At 39.7% G+C, this 21591-nt stretch overlaps 1 protein-coding gene and 1 pseudogene across 2 annotated transcripts in view; one reads left to right on the forward strand and one right to left on the reverse strand.

Moving 5' to 3' along the window:
* LOC149156932 (uncharacterized) overlaps positions 1-21591 on the forward strand; it is a 275191-nt gene that overhangs the window by 6662 nt on the left and 246938 nt on the right. The window lies entirely within an intron of this gene.
* Positions 14720-21591, reverse strand: part of LOC149156933 (glutathione reductase, cytosolic-like) — a 47228-nt pseudogene continuing 40356 nt past the window's right edge.

A 21591-nucleotide genomic window follows, 5' to 3' on the forward strand; every position in this document is an offset into this window, starting at 1 on the left:
ACTATGATTTGTAATAAATTTTATCATTTGTTTACCTTTCTTGTACAAATCACCAATCCATTGGCATTGTTCATTTTTGTTCTTGACAATATCATGCAACAGAAGGTTCAATGTGTGAACCAAACATCCAGACCAAAATATGTTGGGGTATTTATCCTCAATAATTGCTCCCGCTGCCTTACAATTAGGAGCATTATCAGTGATGACTTGGATGACATTGTATGGGCCAATACGCTCAATTGTTTCAAGTAATGCTTCTGCAATGTTGATGGCGGTCTTGAACTTGTCTGAGTAATCATGTGCAGCTAGAAAGATGGGACCACTAACAGACATAGCAAGAACACTTATCAATGGCTTGCCTTTTACATTTGTCCATTCATCAGATACAATGGACACCCCATGGTCAGTCCAAGAACTTGTCATTCTATTCAAAGAATGTGATATTTTTGCTTTTTCATGATCAAGGCCAACGGTTCTTGCCTTGTCATACCCAGGGCTCTTGTACCCTTTAGGGGCATCATTTATGGCAGAAACCATTTCGTGCCAATAAGGTGAGAAAAGAACATTGAATGGTATCCCACATGCATAGAGAAACCTGTAAACCTTTGAATCCACATCATTCCTACACCCCTCATCAAGGAAATCTGATATGGTTCTACACCTTAAAGATGATGACCTTGTGCCTCCAAGTCGATATCCACTGCCTTGGGAGGATGCTGAAGGAGTTCTTTGTGATTGTGAGCTTGGTTCAAAGAAACCCCTTTATTTTTTTTGATCTGTATTGGGCTTCCTCCTCTTCCCTTATGTATTTGGTTCTATCCGCCGCTGACATCGCTGTACAAGTTTTGATTCCTATTTGTTTGTCTCCATCCCATGGTCTTTTCCCGCAAAGGTGTCTTCTAGCACGGGTGTATGAACATGTGTAATCAGTGTTGCAATGGGGGCAATGAAATTTAGTGGTTCCACCCCCTCTCCCTGTTTCAGCCCTGTTAACATATTTCCACAATGGAGTTTGGTCTTGTTTAGTTTTTTGAGGGTCATGTTCACCCTCCTCCAGCTCCTCCTCACCGGGGTTTTCACCAATTTGACTTTCTCCAGCTTCTTCATCCCCCTCTTCAGTTTGGCCCCTCCGTTTCCTACTCTCCAGCACCATAATAACCATAAAAGGGACCAGGAAGAGGAAAATGCCAAGAAATATAGCCAGGTCCATGGTGTTTGATGTTTGTAGGGTTTTGATTCTTGAATCTGCAAATTAATTTAATTTATTGGGATTAATTAATTTAATTTATTAATTTAATTTAAATTCATGATTTTTAAACTCAATAAACTAAATTAAATTAACTAAATTACTACCTAACTAACTAAACTAACTAAATTACTAAGTTACTTACCTCTGCAGGCTTGCTCCTCGCTCCTCGGCACTTGCTCCTCGCTCCTCAGCACTTGCTCCTCGCTCCTTTGCTCTTGCTCTTGCTCAATGAAGTAACAATGAAATTTTTTTAGGCCCATTGGCCTTTTAAAACCAATTTTTTTTTTTGAATTCGATTTCTTTTCGCGTCCACGGAAATTTTTTTCCGCCGGATCGCTCCTGGCGCCGTCGAAACGCTCCCAAACAAGGTAGGGAGCGCAATTTTTTTTTTAGGGAGCGCGCTCCCGAGCCGCTCCCGCCCGGAGCGCGATTCGGGAGCGGGTTCAGGGGGGGGTGCTCCCCCGCAACTATGAACCCTGCAATTTCACCTCAAAGCGAACCTGATCCTTTGTGGACGAGCCTCAAACCTGTGCGAGCCAAAACCAAGATAGAAGAGTGTCTCATGATTGTGTCCAAATGAGGTAGAGGTCACTTGTATTTATATCCTTCCAAGGGTGTCCACTTTGCTTTAGGGCCGACCTTGACAAATATGCACATGTGGGATTTTCTTCATAAATACACTTTCCCTTATCTGATTTGAGTGATCTTTAGGTCGATTTTGGTCCTCTCGAAAAGAGGAATTCAATGCAATCATTATCTCCATCAAGTGAGTTGTCCAAAGTGGAATTTGACCATAGTTGCATATTTTAACACTCCCTCTCAACTAGGGAGAATTCCACCTGCATCATGTCATGTGTATCCTATCATCAAATCATATCCAATCTCAAGTATCTCATCATTTCATATCATCACTGATCATCTCAATTCATCTCTTGCTCATTCTTGCTTATCTCTTGATTGTCCCTGCTCATATGTTGAACATTCTCGAATCTAAAAGAAGAAGAATTTGTCATCAGAGGGGAGCCTAAGCTACCACCCTCTATTCATCGGGCTACTACCCAGAATCTCTATCAGTAGGCTACTCTCAGAATCTCTGTTAGCGGACTACTACCCAGAAATGTTGGCGAGGGGTTAGATCTACGACCCGTATCACATCAGAGAGCATATCATCATGGAGCATATCTCAACTTGGAACCATATCGGGCAGCATATCTCAACTCGAAATCTCATGGGGGAGCTACTACTATGATCCCATATCGAGCAATAGGTGATATAGGGGAGCTACTACTCAACCCACCCTATTGCATACTAATCTTTCCAGTAATGATCCTCAAAAGTCACGTGGTAGAACACCTGCATCATAATCTGAGCTTGGACGAGATACACGACTTACCAAGAGGTAAGAATCACACGTCTCCAAGCCTCCTCAACTCGTTGGCTAGATGGGGAGTGACAATCCTCAACAAGCCCTGCTTGTGGGTATGATGCCAACTGGGGTATACTCCTCAAAGACCAAGATAGAGTGAGCTACTACTCCAACCTTATGGGTAACAGATAGCGGTGATACCTTATTTTCAAGAGTTCCCTCAACCCCAGGAGCCCTCTATCTCAATTCCACACCCCGTGAGCTCAAACAGGGGGGAAGAGTTGGTGTAGTGTCCTCGATCAATGATGCTCTCATCATACTCATATATGGTATCAACTTGATCATCATGTTGCAATAACAACAGTCTCCTGTTTATATAGGACATCAAATAAAATAACATATTAGAACAAAAATAATCATATATATCACAAAAATGATACCATAGTCATCCCCCCTCTCAAGGAGGTGCCAAACACAAGCCTAAGCGTGTCTCTATATATGAAGGTAACTTAGTGCCAGCTATATGCGGGATTCTCTGCCATCGGTTCCCACTTTTTATCATCATAATGTATCCATGTCATATCCAGATCCTGCTCAGACGGTTCTCCAAGGAACTTCTTCATCCTGCCACATAGCTAGCCATGCTAGCAACATAATACTCAACCTCGGTCGTGCTACAAACCTCTCATCCAAGATATCATGGCAAATCTCATACTAAGGCAACATCCAAATGTGCTCATCAATAATAATCCCATCCATGTAGTCACATATCGTAGAATGGATATCTTAGATCAAAATTTATCACCCCATGCAAGTATCTCGAAGGATGCTTGGCAACAACTCAATGTATATGAAGCAGATTGATCATGAATTCACTCAGGTTCTATGCACATCATGTATATATATGGTTGGGTGTTCAAAACGGAACATCAATGCATCAATCAACTGTCAGTTGCCAAGTTGAGTTCAACAATATCTCTTCACAACTTATTGAAATTCAGTTGAAGTGTCCAAGGATTTGCATTTACACTTCTTCAATAGCTTTGCAATGTAGATTTTCTTTTCCCAACTTCAGAAATCAATTCATCATCCCATGATTCAGTATTTTGAGCTTCAGAAGCCATCTCCCTCTTACTTTGATTATCAAGGGCTCATTTCCTGTCAAGATTAGACCTTCAGCATATAAAACCAAATTCAAAATCAAAGTTGTACCTTGAAACACTTCTAAAGTAGAGGTTTGGATCAACACATCTTCTTGGCTTCATTGGATAACTATCAATGCGGACATATCAAGATTGAGGAGCTTGCTTCATGCAATGCTCTCTGCAAACATAACACTTTACCAAAGCAATATGCTTAGCCCTACATAAGTCAATATTATGCGATTAAATCAACTAATATCAAAATCATCAATATTGTTGTAACAAATTCTTTAGACCAGGTGATAGGTAGAGCTCTCGTCAAGTCATGCCAACAAGTTGTCATTTATCAAACGATATCAATCCAAATTTCATCAAGTCATCTTCATGATCATAATATAAGTCACTAGATGCAAATGCATACACCAAGGATAAGTCATGCAGGTTCCATCCATTCATGGATATAACTTCGTATTGAATCACAACTACCAGTACATCAACCAATGTGCTAAGAACGAGGAGGTCAATACAAAACCATTATCAAATACCAATATTAGTCATTGGAAGTTCATATATCATTCTCATTGAGGCAAATCATCAGTAGTTAAATCAAATAATTAGTCATTCGGTCAAATCCCAAATTTGCTATCATACATAGATGTATAGTCCAGAACATATCTCAATATCAAGTCAAAGTTCTATGTCATTATCAAGCTCATGTCAAAACTCCAAACACTGCTCATCTATATCAATCAGCTAAATCATGTCAAACTCTTGTAGCACAAACTTTAAACATAATGACATATCTTTATGCATGTCCCGGTCACCTGCAAACGCAAGTTCAGTCTATATATTCATATTATTGTAAACATTTGAACTTTCCTCCTCACAGATCTTTCTGTTGTCTGCTCCACATCTGTAGGATTGACATCCTTTAGGTGAACATTTTATTTCATGCACAAAAATTCATTTTTGTGTCCAACAGGCATAGCCGTACCCATAGGCCTTCCCCTATTCGTTTGGGAGGCTACAGTCGCATCCTTGACCTAACTTCCGTCGACTGAAAGGCTATAGTCACACTTATAACCCTACTTCCGTGTGATTGAGGCTTAGAGTAAGGGAAAACTCACTCTTCTCATATCAGAACTTTGCTACAGATCAATAATGTCATATATTTGTCTGTTTATGCCCATAAAGCATACTTCAACAATAAAGGATATACATATAATGCCAATGGTAATAGGAGTAAGTATCTTATGGAGAGATTCTCCCTCTGAATGGGAATCACTTTAGTCATCTTCAATCAAGTCATCATCCTATCTATAATATTGTCATGCATTGTTGGGTCTCTATAATACTAGTAATTACCCCATTACTATTGTAGTTATACCCCTTATTTATATTGTTGTGCCCCTATTACCCCCATATTGTTATTTCTGTGCCCCATAGAATCCCTCTATTGTTATTTTTGTGGCTTTATATTATTATTGTTAGGTCGGCTGGATTATATTGTGACTCCTTAGACTCCTATATATAGAAAGGAGGTTTTGTCATTTGTATCATCCAAGAATTGTTCATTTATGTAATGTAAAGGAGGTTGCCCCCTCGAAGAGGCTGAATTCTAAGGCGTGGATCTCTCTTTTCTATCTTTTTGTGAGCTGGTTTCATAACATTTGGTATCAGAGCTTTGGATTCTAGGGTTTCGCTGCTCCAAACAGGTCATCGTGGCATTTTCGCTATAACTTTTTTTCTGTGACGTTTCAGAAGTCGCAAAAAAAACCCATTTGAGAAGAAATCGTGCTGAATCTTGGGTCCGAATTTCAGAGCTTTTCGCGCGATATTTTCGGAGATATGATCTGAGGAAGTTGGTCTTTTTGCAGACTCCTGAATTACACTCAAAACAGGTGACCTGGGGAAAATCGTCATAACTTTCTTTCTGAGCATCAGATTGAAATTTCGTAAGAAGGTACAGAAAGAGGACGGACTGTAGTTTTCTTTTATATATTTTTCAGAGTCAAAAGTTGAAACAGTGACACGTGGTACTTCATACAAGTTCACTCTACTGAACTAGTCTATAATCAGGTCACTGCGGGAGATTGTGCATAACTCTTTCTTGGAGAATCCAATTTGGATCAGACTAGTGGCATTGGAAAGAGGACATAGAAGGCTACTACAGGTCACAATTTCAGAACTGGATGATTCGAAATTACAGAGATACATCAGATTCAATATCAGGCTTCTACAAAGTAAAAAAAAAAGTGTGTAGTTTTTTTTAATTTTTGCATAAGCTTGGTTTGAAGGAATTCAAAGGGCATAGTAAAGCATTATTATCGGTAACTGATGCCCCGAGGAAAGAAAATGCAAACACCTAGTAAGGAACCCGAAAGCTCTAGCATGACTCATGAAGAAGAGGAAGAAATGCTACATGATATATCAAAATTACAAGAACAAGTGCAACAAATGTCACGCTCACAAAAGCTAACAGAAGCTAAGATAAGTGGCGTGGAATCTAAGATAAATGGCATGGAATCTAAGATAAAGGGCATGGAAGCTAAGATGGAGGATTCGATGGAAGAATTGAAGAAGTTGCTACAAGAAAGGGTCACTAATGGTGAAAAGGTAGTAAAGGAAACTCATGATGAGAACAAAAGAAATGTTAATCATGATTCCATAGACTCTAATGTTGGATCGAAGACTCACCATGTTCCAAAAATCGATATGAGGAAGTTTGATGGCAAGGATCCCGCCACATGGATATTACAGATGGAGCAATTCTTCGATCTCAATAATGTGCAAAACACACAAAAGGTACATATGGCAACTTTATATTTGGAACCAAATCAGTTTGTATGGTATCAATGGCTTTGTTCTCGTAAACAATTTATCACTTGGGCAATTTTTACGGAAGAATTGATAGCACATTATGAGGATACAAAAAGCAACACTTTTTTTAGCCAATTGATAAGTCTCAAACAAAAGGGTTCAATAATGGAGCACATTGAGGAGTTCCAAAAATTGAACATAAGGGTAAAAGATATTCCAGAGGAGCATAGGATTGATGTGTTCATAGGGTCTTTAAAGGATAATATCCAACATGATGTACGCCTTTGGGAACCTGATTCATTAGAGAAGGCATTCAGGTTAGCAAGAAAAATGGAAAGCAAAATTATGGCAACTAGGAAGCATACCATTCACAACTATAAAGACGGAAGTGTTGTTGCCCATAGTCTTCCACAACCTACAAGGTTGACACCACAACAATTGGAAGAAAAAAGAGCAAAAGGGCTTTGTTACAATTGTGATAGCAAATACACAAAGGGTCATAAGTGTGGTGAGAAGAAATTATTCTACATAGATTGTGAAGAGGAAGAAGAAAAAGAGCAAGAAAGGTCAAAAGAAGAGCATATATTCCAGGAACAAAGCCTAGATGAAGAACAAATAAATCCGACCATATCTTGTAATGCATTGGCGGGAATTACCACTCCTCAAACCATCAAGATAGAAGGACAAATCAAGAAGAAAAAGGTAATAGTGTTGATTGATTCAGGAAGCACCCACAATTTTATTCATTGTAGGGTAGCAAAAGAATTGAATTGCTTCCTATATCCAGCACCAGAGTGTCAAGTGATGATTGCAAATGGAGGAACAATAAATTGTTCTGGAAAGTGCCATAATATCAAGCTATCCATGGGAGAATATGTATTGACTAGCCCAATGCTTTCCATTCCAATGGGAGGTGCTGATGTTGTACTAGGAGTCCAATGGCTACAATCCTTGGGTACAATAGCTTTTAATTTTCAAGAACTTTTCATGAAATTTTCTGTGGAAGGAAAGGAAGTTGAATTAAGGGGTATTGCAGGGAAACCAGGAAAGATAATCAGCTCTAATGGCATGACAAAGCTTCTAAAAAAGGAGCAAAGAGGTGTAATTGCACAATTATGTTCGCTAGATGTTTCCACATTGGAATCATCTATTTCTCCAGATCTCCAAAAAGTCCTGGACAATCATTCCAAGGTATTTGAGACTCCCAAAGGTGTCCCACCTATGCGTGATCATGATCATGCTATTCATCTGATTCCAGGAAGTGTTCCTCCAAACATCAGGTCGTACAGATATCCATATGTCCAAAAAAGTGAAATTGAACGTATGGTTGCAGAAATGCTAGAGGCTGGTATAATTCAACCGAGTCAAAGTTCTTTCTCAGCTCCAGTAGTATTGGTGCACAAGAAGGATGGATCATGGCGCATGTGTCCAGATTATAGGGAGCTCAACAAGCTCACTATTAAAGATAAGTTCCCCATTCCTGTCATTGATGAATTACTGGATGAATTGCATGGATCAATTTACTTCACCAAGTTGGATCTTCGTTCGGGATATCATCAAATCAGAATGAAGATTGAAGACATTCCGAAAACGACATTTAGAACTCATGAGGGTCATTATGAATTTTTGGTCATGCCTTTTGGCCTTACCAATGCACCTTCAACATTTCAAGGTTTGATGAATTCAATTTTCAAACCATTCCTTAGAAAATTTGTGTTGGTATTTTTTGATGATATACTAATCTACAACAAGTCTTGGAAGGATCATGTTGAACATGTTACAAGGTGCTACAACTATTGGAGGAGAAACAATTATATGCAAAAAGATCCAAATGTTTCTTTGGAGTCCAGGAGGTGGAATATTTGGGTCATATTGTATCTCATGAAGGAGTTAAGGTAGACCCTAGCAAAATTAAAGCCATTAAGGAATGGAAAATCCCCACATCCATAAAGCATCTGCGAGGATTTCTTGGGTTGACAGGGTATTATCGCAAGTTCGTTAAGAATTATGGGAGAATAGTAGCACCTCTAACAACATTATTGAAGAAAGATTCATTTTCATGGACTCCGGAAGCAACAAAGGCCTTTAAACATCTTAAAGAGGCAATGTGCCAAGCACCGGTCTTAGTTACACCGGACTTCACAAAAACCTTTATTGTGGAATGTGATGCTTCAGGAAATGGAATTGGTGCTGTTCTAATGCAAGATGAAAGACCCATTGCTTTTGAAAGTCGTCCAATCAAGGGAAAGTTTTTAAGCAAAGCTATTTATGAGAAGGAAATGTTGGCAATACTCCATGCACTTAAGAAATGGCGACCCTACCTAATGGGAAGACACTTCAAGGTAAAAACGGATCATGATAGCCTTAAATACTTTTTAGAACAAAGATTATCCTCTGAAGAGCAACAAAAGTGGGTCACAAAGATGTTGGGTTATGACTTTGAAATCATCTACAAAAAAGGGAAACAAAATGTGGTGGCAGATGCACTCTCAAGAAAGGATGAGGATATGGAAGCATTGTTGTGTGCCATTTCTATTATCCAACCAGATTGGATAAACGAAGCAAAGGAGGAATGGAAGAATGACGAAGAAGTGTGGGCACTTATTCGAAAGCTACAACAAGATTCCAGTACTTCTGATACATTTAGCTGGAAAAATGATTCGTTATGGTACAAAGATCGCTTATACCTCTGTAAGAATTCCCAGCTAAAACAAAAGATTCTTATGGAATTGCACACTTCTACCTTAGGAGGGCACTCAGGATTTTTAAAAACTTACCACAGGGTTAAGAAGGAATTTTTTTGGGATGGCCTTAAATCAGATATTCAAAAGTTTGTGGCGGAATGTTTGGTTTGCCAACAAAATAAAGTTGAAACAATTAAGACACCGGGTCTATTACAACCTTTATCCATTCCAAGCCAACGTTGGGAGGAGGTTTCAATGGATTTTATCACAGGTTTACCCAAGTCTGAGGGAAAGAGTGTCATCATGGTGGTAGTTGACAGACTTACCAAGTATGCACACTTTTGTGCATTATCACATCCATTTAAAGCCAGTACAGTTTCTACTGCATTTATGGAAACAGTTCAAAAGCTACATGGAAACCCAAAGATTATTGTAAGTGACAGAGATCCCATTTTCACTGGAAATTTTTGGACAGAATTGTTTTCTTGTCTTGGTACTCAGTTAGCCCATAGCTCATCTTATCATCCTCAATCTGATGGGCAAACTGAGATAGTAAACAAATGTTTGGAAGGATATCTTCGTTGCTTTGTATCTGATAAACAGACACAATGGGTCAAATGGTTGCCTCTGGCTGAATGGTGGTATAACACTTCCTTCCATACAACAACAAAAATGACCCCATTTATGGCACTTTATGGGTACCAACCACCATCAATCACATCATATTTAAGAGAAAATTCTAAGGTTCAGGCAGTGGAACATCACATCGAACATCAACAACAAGTCCTCCAACTCTTAAAGGATAACCTCGTGTTGGCACAAAATAGAATGAAACAACAGGCAGATCAACATTGCAGTGAAAGAAGTTTTGATGTAGGTGATTGGGTATTCCTACGGCTACAACCATATAAGCAAATGTCCCTAAAGTAAGTTAAGAAGGATAATAAATTATCACCAAAGTATTATGGTCCGTACAAGGTGTTGGAAAAGATTGGTACTATGGCATACAAATTGGAGCTTCGTGCAGCTTCTCGATTGCACCCAGTTTTCCATGTTTCATGTTTAAAGAAGGTCATAGGCGACAAGCTCCCAGTTCAAACAATATTGCCAGAACTTGACGAGGAAGGAAAAATTATATTGGAACCGGAAGCAGTGACAGAAACAAGAACTCGACAGCTACGAAATCGATCAATTTCAGAGCATCTTATCAAGTGGAAGAACTTATCCGCTGAAGATTCCACATGGGAGGATGAGAATTTTATGCAGAAGTACCCAGAACTGCTCAAGCGTTGAGGACAACACTTTTTTGAAGGAGAGGGGCATGTTGGGTCCCTATAATACTAGTAATTACCCCATTACTATTGTAGTTATACCCCTTATTTATATTGTTGTGCCCCTATTACCCCCATATTGTTATTTCTGTGCCCCATAGAATCCCTCTATTGTTATTTTTGTGGCTTTATATTATTATTGTTAGGTCGGCTGGATTATATTGTGACTCCTTAGACTCCTATATAAAGAAAGGAGGTTTTGTCATTTGTATCATCCAAGAATTGTTCATTTATGTAATGTAAAGGAGGTTGCCCCCTCGAAGAGGCTGAATTCTAAGGCGTGGATCTCTCTTTTCTATCTTTTTGTGAGCTGGTTTCATAACATGCATCAGTAGATCTGTTAGATCATAAAGTCAGACTATATCCATATATTCATCATGGTCATATATGTTAGCATCAACTACTTCACCATGACGTCATGACATCAATCTTTTGTCAAGGGTTAGTGTCAAATAGCTAATAGGAGCATACTTTAACATGATCACAACATTACTTCTTCGTCATGTAACTCAATCCATCAAGTCAGGGCATTCAATTATACCATATGCCATAATTACTAAGCACATCAAAACATAACCATGGTTAACAAAAGATCATGAATATCAATCTCATTGTTACACTTCTATCATCATGGCTACCATGCTCAATATCAATAGTATCAAGTTACCATCTATTAGAATCAAGGTGCTAGCCTTCTTCTTGGGATAAAGATATAAAAAATGATAGGTGTTAGCCAAACATAAAGTATACCAATATATTATAAATCAATATTTCCAAGTAGTTTCATAGAATCAAGAAATCCATTATGTAAGATACTTGTTCAACATCAAGTGCACCATTTCATCATAAGAACCATGAATCCAAATCACTTTCATATGCACACATGAACCATTTGAGAAGGAGACATTCTCATCATACCTTAGGGTTTACCTTGCCATCCAATATTATAGCTGAAACATAACATTGAAACAATATACCATGCATACCTTGTAGTGTTCAAATACCTGTGCATCTTTTTCCCTTTTCCAGCTCTAGCTTTTCTTTCCTACATCTCAAATGATCCTCAAGGAGGATCCTCTCATTACATCTCATCAAGGAGGTTAGAAACATCCAAATACTCAAATATACATGCAAGAAGTATAAGTAATGGTCAAAATAATAATCAGATCAATAAGTCTAAACAAAAGTAAAGACATAAAGAAGCATCATAAATCGAAAAGTACTTATCTTCAATGAGAGGTGATCCTCTCCCTCTTGAACCAGCCTTCAAGAGCCATCACTATCTATTGTCCATATGACAATGTTGCCTTCACTATTTCAATCAACTTTATCAACAACCAGGCCTACTAGGGACTATCCCATCCACGACTTCATCAAATCTATCATAAGTGCTTGAGCATCTTCACATTGACTATGATAGGTTTCATATCTCAAAACTTTGCCATAAACCAAGGTTTCTCTCAAAACTTGACCTCATAATATCCATCAAACCCTAATACACAAATTGCCTAAAGTTTTCTTCAAACCCTAGAATTCTTTTAGGTCTCATCCATCTTCTCTTGCTTCCATCAAAGACGTTTTCATGGGGGTGATCTCCATGACTTTTATTCAACCCAACTCTGATACCATGTTAATTTTTCCAAAGGGCTATATTGTTCTTTGCTTTGATAATTGCATTTCTTCATTAACACATTAAAATCATAACATTATTCATATTTACGTCATTATTTAAAAACATATGCAACTATGTAGAAGAACAATATCATCATCATCAATGCAACAGAACATAAAGGAACAATAGAAGAAAAACATTCATATATAGAGACACTAGGATTGGGGAAAACCCTCTCAAATTCTTCTTCTTATTAGATCATCATCAAATGATTCAGCAAAAGAGAGTACAATGATCCATATCTTCATCTATGCAACTATTCAACAAAACAACTACAACATCCATGGAATGAACCCAACAATGCTTATACTCAAAACCCTGATTCAGAAACCTGTAATGAACTGTCATTGTCTGTGGTCAACTGCCAAACACTGCGGTCACAGAGCGAAATCTTCGGAAGACTAAGATTTCATCTTTTAGGTCCTAGTTGCACGAAGGAGGTGTCATGCGAGGGACTACGGTTAGATCTAGACTGTGGAAACCCTAACTCCCAGTGGCATGGATGGAGAGTTTTTCGTGCGACTGGAAGGTTCCAGTCGCACAGATTAGCTTCTGTGCAAGCGATTGCGATCGAATCCTTCCTATGCTATGCCTGCGATTGAGGCCCAAAACCCTAAATTATAGATGCGAGCTTTAGACCCTACAATTTCACCTCAGAGCGAACTTGATCCTCCGTGGACGAGCCTCAGACCTGTGCGAGCCAAAAACCAAGATAGAAGAGTGTCTCATGATTGTGTCCAAATGAGGTAGAGGTCACTTGTATTTATAACCTTCCAAGGGTGTCCACTTTGCTTTAGGGCCGACCTTGACAAATGTGCACATGTGGGCTTTTCTTCATAAGTACACTTTCCCTTATCCAATTTGAGTGATCTTTAGGTCGATTTTGGTCCTCTCGAAAAGAGGAATTCAATGCAATCATTATCTCCATCAAGTGAGTTGTCCAAAGTGGAATTTGACCATAGTTGCATATTTTAACACTCTGCGTTCGAAGTGAAGCCCTAGCTCTGAACTCGCTGACTTCAATTTACTGAAGAGAACAACACTTTTCTGATGCCTTTTTGAACTGACTCCACAAGCTGCCTCATCTCTCTTTTATAATTCGACTTGGGTTCCACAAAAAACACACAAGGCTGTGAATACTTTAAAATATTAGGCTAGCATCAAATTAGAAATTGCCTATAGGAAAAATAATTTTTTCCTAAGTCAATACATAGGAGATAATTAAATCTGCTAAAGTGGAAATCTATGGGTCCCCCTACTAAGTTTAGTGCACCTCTAAACATGGTTGAACCCTTCCTTCTCTAACTCCTCTAACTCCATTCAATTGATTGAAGTAGCTCTTTGTTGTGACAACTGAGCTGAGTGTCTAAGGTGAAATCATGGACAGTCCAAGCTTATACTAGTCCTCTAGGCTTGGGGTGAATGTCACTGCTTCATAAGTGTTTGTGCTTAGTTGTGGTGGTAATCTCTGTATCCAGGGGACCTGAGCGTACAACCTCAAGGATTTGTAGTCTCCAATGTATTCTCTGTAATTAACTTCTTGTTACAACAACGTCTTGAAGTACCGTTCGCAAACAATCCTAGGTTTTGACTTGCCCTTACGTGGCAAAGATATTCGAAGCAAAGATATTTGAATTGACTTCCTGTAGGGAGCCGTAGCCCTAATGGCCTAAAAAATCCAATTCATTGTACTTCTTAGCTTGGCTGCGACTCAAGTGGGGTCTAGGAAAACTCACTGTATCAAAAATGCATGTGTTGTGTGCTCCTAGATGTTGTTACCCTTGGTAGTTTCCATGGGAAGGTATTGTTGAACAAACTTAGGATTTCGATGCCCTAGATTGGCCTCAGATCGAAACTCTGTGTCCAAAACGAACCCTTCTACTGCATAGGTGCCCTGCTGTCCTCAAATTGGGTCTCGATACCCTTGTGATGATCTCTGCAATGTGGATACTTCGGCCAGAAACTTGGTGGCCAAAGCCCACTAAAGTTCACAAAAAGAGACTTCACTACTTGTGTGTCTTCTTAGATAGATTTGGATAACCAGACAATCCATAAGGTTCACTCCTTGATTATCGAACCAGGCCAGATATGCTTCAAAAGGAGAAAAGGGGCCTTAAAATTCTCAGAGCCTCAGGCTCAAAGAAAACAAAGACATTTCAATCCAATTTGATGATGAGAAGATGGTTCCATCACTCCTTTATATATAGATTCTTCATGGGGTTTCACCTCCTTAATCTAATGTGAGGGGTTACAAGTGCAACCCCCAAATTAGGCATTTTGCCCCAACCAACCCAAAATTTACCCAATGTTGCCCCAAAACATTGGATAATGGGTTCCCCCTTTATTAATGACTATAGCCTACAGGGTTGGACAAGTTGCTTTGTTCTCCCTTGGGAAATTATTTCATAAGGGACATTACAACCCCCCCTTCCCGACATTGCTTGTCTCCAAGCAATCATAGATCTGGGTGTTGCAAAATTCGCCCTTCTATCTCTAAGAATGAGAAGACCTCTTCAATTTTTATAACATCCTTCCTTATTTTTTGCAGCCCAATAATTATTAACATGCTGGTGAGGGATGTCATCATGCCATAGTTGTTACATTCACTAGAATAAGCAAAGCAAGTACCCTCCATTAGTGTCTCAAGTGCAAGGTTAATCTGATTTGTCACATCTCCAACTGCCTATATATTTGGAACTGTGCTTCGAGAGTACTCATCAACCTTCAAAACACCTAAATTATCATACTCAACACTAATTGCATCAAGGTTGAGCCTATTTGTGTTAGGATTTCTATCAACAACAAACAACACAACATCTCCTGTCAATTCATCACCCTGATCTGTATAGACCTTAATGCCCTATTATGTTTTTACCAACTTTGACAAGTTTGTATTTGGGTGTAAATTAATACCCCTACTTTCAAGGTTCCGCGCCAGAACAACTTGCGTTTCATCATGAAAACCTCTTAGAGGAAGTTTGCTTCTATAGGATAGATCTATTTTGGCACCCATGCCATTCCAAATGGTTGAAAATTCAACCGCTGTGTATCCTCCACCAAATATTGTAGCTCATTTTGGTTGCTCTTCTAGACTCAGTGCCTCATCTAAAGTTATTGCCAACTCCTTTCTAGGAACATTTAGTCATGCAACTCGACTGCTTGTTGCAATTAAAATATGCTTAACTGTGTAGTATTTTGTTGTACCATCAATCTATATTAACTCAAATTTATGCTGTTCAACAAACTTTGCCTCCCCTTCCAACAACGTCACTCTAGAAAATGCTAGCATTCTTTTGTACACCTTGTTCACTCTCGTTATTTCATTTGTCTTAATTTCTAGGTGCTTCTTCCAATCAAATGTGATTGGTCTGTTAATGTTCTGTCCAAATTCCTTGAATCTTCAAATTCGGTACTTAAAAATGCGGCGTGAACCAAAATTTTGTTTGGAACGCAGCCACGTGTAACACACCTTTTTCAATGCTTTTTACGGTGCTTCTTACAGTCAATATGTCTTTTGCTCCCCTCTTTTATAAGACTGTCATGGACTTCAGGAGAATTTGTTGCTGCAATTTGATTTTCTTTGTGGTCCTTGCCATCAGTCTTTAAGCTGCTTCTGCTAAATGTCTATTCCATGTTTGGTGCAATCCTTGGATTGAGGGTAAGATTTCAATGTGACTTCAACTGGTCCGCTGTGTGTGGTCCTAAGGAATCTTTTCCTGGGTGTAGATTTGGGAACAAGATATATCTAGTCTTCATAGAAAGTGATCCCATCTTCTACCTTGTACCCATCATCAAGGATGAGACCATCCATCAGTTTGCATGCAAACTTATTTTTGGGGTACTCTACTAAGAGGCGGGCTCTCTAATCTCTCATGAGTGTGTGTATATCAGGTCCAACGTCCTTTTTGCATTTGAATTCATAAGCTTGCATGTTACTACTTGACGATTTGGGGCTTGCACTTTTATGAGCTATCGTGCAAATTATCTCGTCCTACTTAGCTGTGACCTCCATTTGCTTGGCTGCTACCACTTGGGGGCCACAATTGGTCATGCCTCTTAATACTACCTTGCTGCCATTTGGGCCTTGGAATTCCATTTCCATTACTTGGTAGTGCATTACGAATATTCCTAGCAAGTACAACCATTGTACTCATAACACCACATTAGCATCTGTCAAATCTATCACGTAAAAATCATCAGTGAGTGTCTAATTAAGTAATGTGACGCTTAAACATGGAACTACCTGTGTGCATGTCATATTATACCCATCGACTTTCCTCACTTCGAAACCTTCAAATTCTTGGTTAGGGATGCCTTTCCTTATCACCATGGTTGCATCGATGAAGTTGTACATTGCTCCACCATCAATCAATGCTATGATTCATTGTCCTCGTATGACACCATTGATTTTGAAGGTGTGATATATAGGGACTCCTGAGAGAGTGCCAATAGTGCCTCCAAATTTTGGATGTGGCTCCTTGTCGCCCTTCGCCTCTTCTAGGGGTAGGACTTCTTTGGAAATGTTAGGGTCCTTGCTTGGTGCCGTTGATGTGTCATTTTCATTATCACTATCAAACATTAGTTCAGTGTAGTGAATCTTTCCCGTTCCCAACATCAATGGCCAGGTTCCCATGGCTCCTTGCAAGTGAAACAAAGTTTCTTTCTTCTAAGCTCGTTTCAAGTTTCTTCATCCAACCAATCCTTCTTAGATTCGTCCTTCAGAGTTGTCTTCTTGTCTTTGTCTTTCAAAGGGATTTGTGGTGTGGGTGGAGTCTTCACTTTTGGTGTTGCACTTCTCATATCTCGAGTCTTGGTGATGGCCTCCAACAATGTGGCAGGTTTGAAAGCCTTGACCTATCCTTGCCGTGGTTCAGATAGACCTTCTACAAAGAGCATAACCAACCTCTGTTCAGAAATATCTATCACCATGATTATTACCTGTTGGAATTTTGAGATGTAGGACTTCAATGACCCAATCTCCTTGAGTTGTGCTAGCTCTCTAAGGTGTATATTAGGATCCTTTTGGTCAAAACAATATACCAATCTTCGAGTGAATTCCACATATGTGGTTATGCTGGAGTGCCCCAAAGTGACCAGTCCATGGTATGACCATTCACGTCCATTCCCTTCCAAGTGTAATGTGGTGAATTTGGTAGCGTCTTCTTCCAACATGGGATTAAGTCAGAAGTAGGTATCCAACTTTTGTATCTGAGCCCTTGTTGAGTGTTACCCACCATTTTGTGGGTGATATCCCTAGGAGAATTTTTTCTCCAAGATGGTCCTCAGCCAATAGCCAATAGCCTATTCAGCCACCAACTAGCTCATTGTGCCATTTCTCCACCACTCGACAACCAATAGCCCCATGCAGCCACCAACTAGCTCATTGTGCCATTTCTCTGCCATTCGATAGCCAACAGCCCCTTGTAGCCACCAACTAGCTCATTGTGTCATTTCTCTGCCACCTGAGCCAGACATGTGGTCCCTCACCCATTTACCATGATCGTATGTTTGAAGGTGGGCCTCCCGAACCTAAAGGTATGCCTTGTCATCTGGTAATTGAGTATTGTAGTTTACTTATCATGGACACTTATGGGCATGGATTAATGGGGGGATTCGACGGAAAGAATGGGCTAGGTCTGTTCTCTTGTCCCCTAGACCCCTTTTGGATATTAACCTCGGATTCTAGTCTTGTGGGATCTCTTTTATTAACCATTTGGCTCTAGGTATGACATTTCACGGGAAACCCTGATTTTGGTTACGTGATCCCGCTCCCTTATCTGCATATATTACTCCCTTTCCACCCATTGTTACCCCATTCATCATTTCTCCCACCTGGGTCCACATTCCTCCACTGGGTCCACAAAGGGTTGGCTTTCCCCTTCCCCTTGCCCATACCTTGGGTTAAGACTAGAATGATGCCCCAGAGGTTGACACAGCTAAATGTATCACAAAATGCAAAAGATGGTCAGGGCAAACACATTTAGCACGTGGGCAAAGCCAATACATGAGCTCTACCCCATCATAATGGCCATCGCCTTGACTCCTACGGGTTGTATGAGCCTCCTTCATCAAATGGGAACCCATGATTGTCCCAACCCTGGTGGGCAATGAGCTGCCTTACCTTAAAAGGGGTATCCAATTGCTACATCTCATACATCATGCTCTTACCCCTTGAGCCCTGAGCAGTTCATCAAAGAAAAATCATAAGAAAGGCAAAAGGCATATAAAGAAGGGTGGAAAAATCAAAGGATGGGGCACCTCTTGTACCACGATTGCTCCCTCCTATACATTATAAACCCAAGTGTGGGCTTCCGTTTTATTAGCTACCCTTGTACCCTAGCTTGTGGCCCAGGGTTGCCCCTTCTCATCCCCTAATTCATTCACCTCTCTATCACATATCACCACCTTTTAAAGGATGTACCTTGAACTTATTATCCCTTTTAGAAGTAGAAACCACCTAATAGGATACTTGGTTAACCCCATTTGGAGTTTGGGAGACATTGGTACATCCCAAAGGCCATTATGGAAGGGCAGACCATTATGAAGTCCCCACCTGTGGCTCATGGTTGGTAAGCTCATTTACTCGATTTCTCTAATGACGTGTTGTACTGGAAGGCTAGGGGACACATTGGATCTTATGCAGGATTGCAGATGGTCTCGATCTTGGGTTTGGTCTCCCTATATGGGGTCCTAACGCTCTAGAGGGCTACATTGGCACTTGTAAGGTGTGCGTTGAGAGCCATGGGTCTCCACAACTGTACACAACACTCCATGGATCCCCGAGGATGTTCAGAGATTGCTCGAGATTCACCTAGTGGACGAGGAAGATGCATTGGTTCACCTTTGCCGAGCTGGCCCCACAGATGTACCATGCACTTGGCATCTAACCTAGGACTTGTAGGATGATGTGGTATCACTTACACCATCATTAGAGCCCTTACAGATGATTAGAAGGCATCTTCGACTCATTTGGAGATCCACGAGGTTATTGTTGTGCTCCCACACCCATTGGGATCACCACAGGTTTATTGTTTGGAGAACAAGGGGCCAACCCCTTGTCCATAACTTTTGAGGGTCTTATTCTTCATGAGGGCACCTATGGACCTCGTTAGGCCTCTTGGGGGGCCTTACAACATGTATTATTTATCATTTGACCTCTTGAGAGGCTGATTATTTTATTTGTGACCTAGTTTGGTGGGCTTGTCACCAAAAGTTAGGTTATTAGCACATTATTTTATTTTTGGGGCTTATGTAGGCCTAGACTAATTCGAACTCCTCATTAGTCTATAAATACAAGTGAGACGAGTTCAGTTGCTCATGATCACTTTGGATTGGATCTCTTCTCTCTTTTGAGAATTTTGCACTTTTTCTTGGAGGATGAATTGGAGCTTTATCGATGAATTTTGATGTTTGGATTTGGTTTATCTTATCTTGGAGCTTCTCTATTTTTCAATTTGTGGATGGTTGGATATGTTCTATTACATGTAAGTGCATGCTTTTAATGTTACTCTTGTTTTACTTTGTTATATGCATTGTATTGGGAATTTCACTCTGTTGAGCAATTTAGGGCATCATGAATTAGGTGATTTCTCTTGATTAGTAACTGCTTCTGAGTGCTTTTTACAACTTTAGATTAGGATCTTCTTCACTTAAGTTATTAAGTGTTCTTCTTCATTAAACAGTTACCAATGCATGAACATAAATAGACAAGAGACACATAATTGTTTGAGAGGAAAACCCGCATGAATTATTCTTATAGAGATTCCAATTGACGAATACCAAGACCCTTGACCTATTTGCCACTCCAAGACCAAGACACAAGTCCTCTTCCACGGTCTTGATTACTCTCTCTAGGTGCCTTCTACTTCAAATTTCGCACCATAAGTGATGACACCAAACTGTCGTCATTGTGTTTGTCAAGGATACCGAACCTCTCCTTCAGTGTAACACCAAATCCTCAAGACATACCACTGAACCATATTCGCTGCCCTTTGAGATACCACTGAGACCTTTTTCCTCGTAACAACATTGAGAACACACATGTGACCTTCCTTCTGTGTGGTACCGAATTCTCCTAGTAGTGGTGGCAGCAAATCATAGTCTGACTATGTATCCTTATCGGATCTTCTTTTCTAAAGTGATTTCCAAACTTGTCACTGCCACTTGTGCACCTGAAACATCAGAGAGATATCCGAACTGTTGATTGTGATCAACTCTAAACATTCTCACTGTTCTTTCATCCCTATCAGAGTTCCTTTTGACATCCAAACTTCAGAAGTATCCGAATTGTAATCCTTATCCAAATCTCAAAGATATATGCGAACTTCACTCTACCATTGTTCATCCGAAATCTCAGAGACATTCGAATTCCTTGATTGTGTAAAATGCAAAGATCCTACGCTCATATATATAGTTGTTGACCCATATAAAAAAACTAACCTGTGATCTTGAAGAGGTGTCTCCATTAGTTGAGCTGACATGAGAGTTCTTACTTCATTTTGAAGTCGACATGAGGAGGAGGACTTGTGCTTGTCATTGGAGGGCTTCTAGACAATTCTATAGACTCGTATACGTTTGTCATACCCAAGAAGGGTTCTTCATACATGACATTGACTCTTTGACTTTTATGACAACTCCTAAAGGCTCATAATGGGAGCCATTTAAAATAGAATCCTTTGTTGATGAAACCATGAAGCAGGGTTTGCTGATGAAACCCATGAAGCAGGCTTTACAATAATAGTTTTATTTTCTTCTTTACGTCATTTAAAATAGTCACAATTACGTGTCATTATGAAGACCGAACCTAGTTACACTTTTCAACACGCTATTTTTAGGGCTAATTGTTGCATGCATTTACTGCTTAAATTGTTGAATTTTGTCTCTATATAGCATCTCTTAATGTATGGGCCATGTAATGTTGAATGAAATTTCCTAGGTATAATTCTATCTACGAATTCATCTTGATAAGCCATCACCTTTTGCAAGTCGAAGTATAAAAGCTGTAAGGTTGCTTCCCTATACCCTAGAAGGCAAGTGAGATAGTTTAAAGGCCTCCTTGGCCAAGAAACAAGGTCCTCATTCATATTTATCATAGACTCCATTCTCCCAAGATTAAGGCACTGATCTACCAAGAGGTGGTCACTCAAAACTTGACTCTTTTTCACCTTTTTCTAGGTCTAGCCTAGTTGGGTCACCCAGGGCATCATTTTCTCGACAAAGTCGCTCTCCAAAAAGTTTGATTTCCTAGCCTCTTTTGTGTTGGTGTGTCCTCAAGGCATCTTCCAATTTTGAAGCCATTCTAATGGTGGAGTTGTGAGATAATCCAAG

This window comes from Pinus tabuliformis, chromosome 9 (assembly GCF_031772625.1).
Source record: "Pinus tabuliformis cultivar Carrire ecotype Pingquan chromosome 9, CPIR1, whole genome shotgun sequence".
NCBI lineage: Eukaryota > Viridiplantae > Streptophyta > Pinopsida > Pinales > Pinaceae > Pinus > Pinus tabuliformis.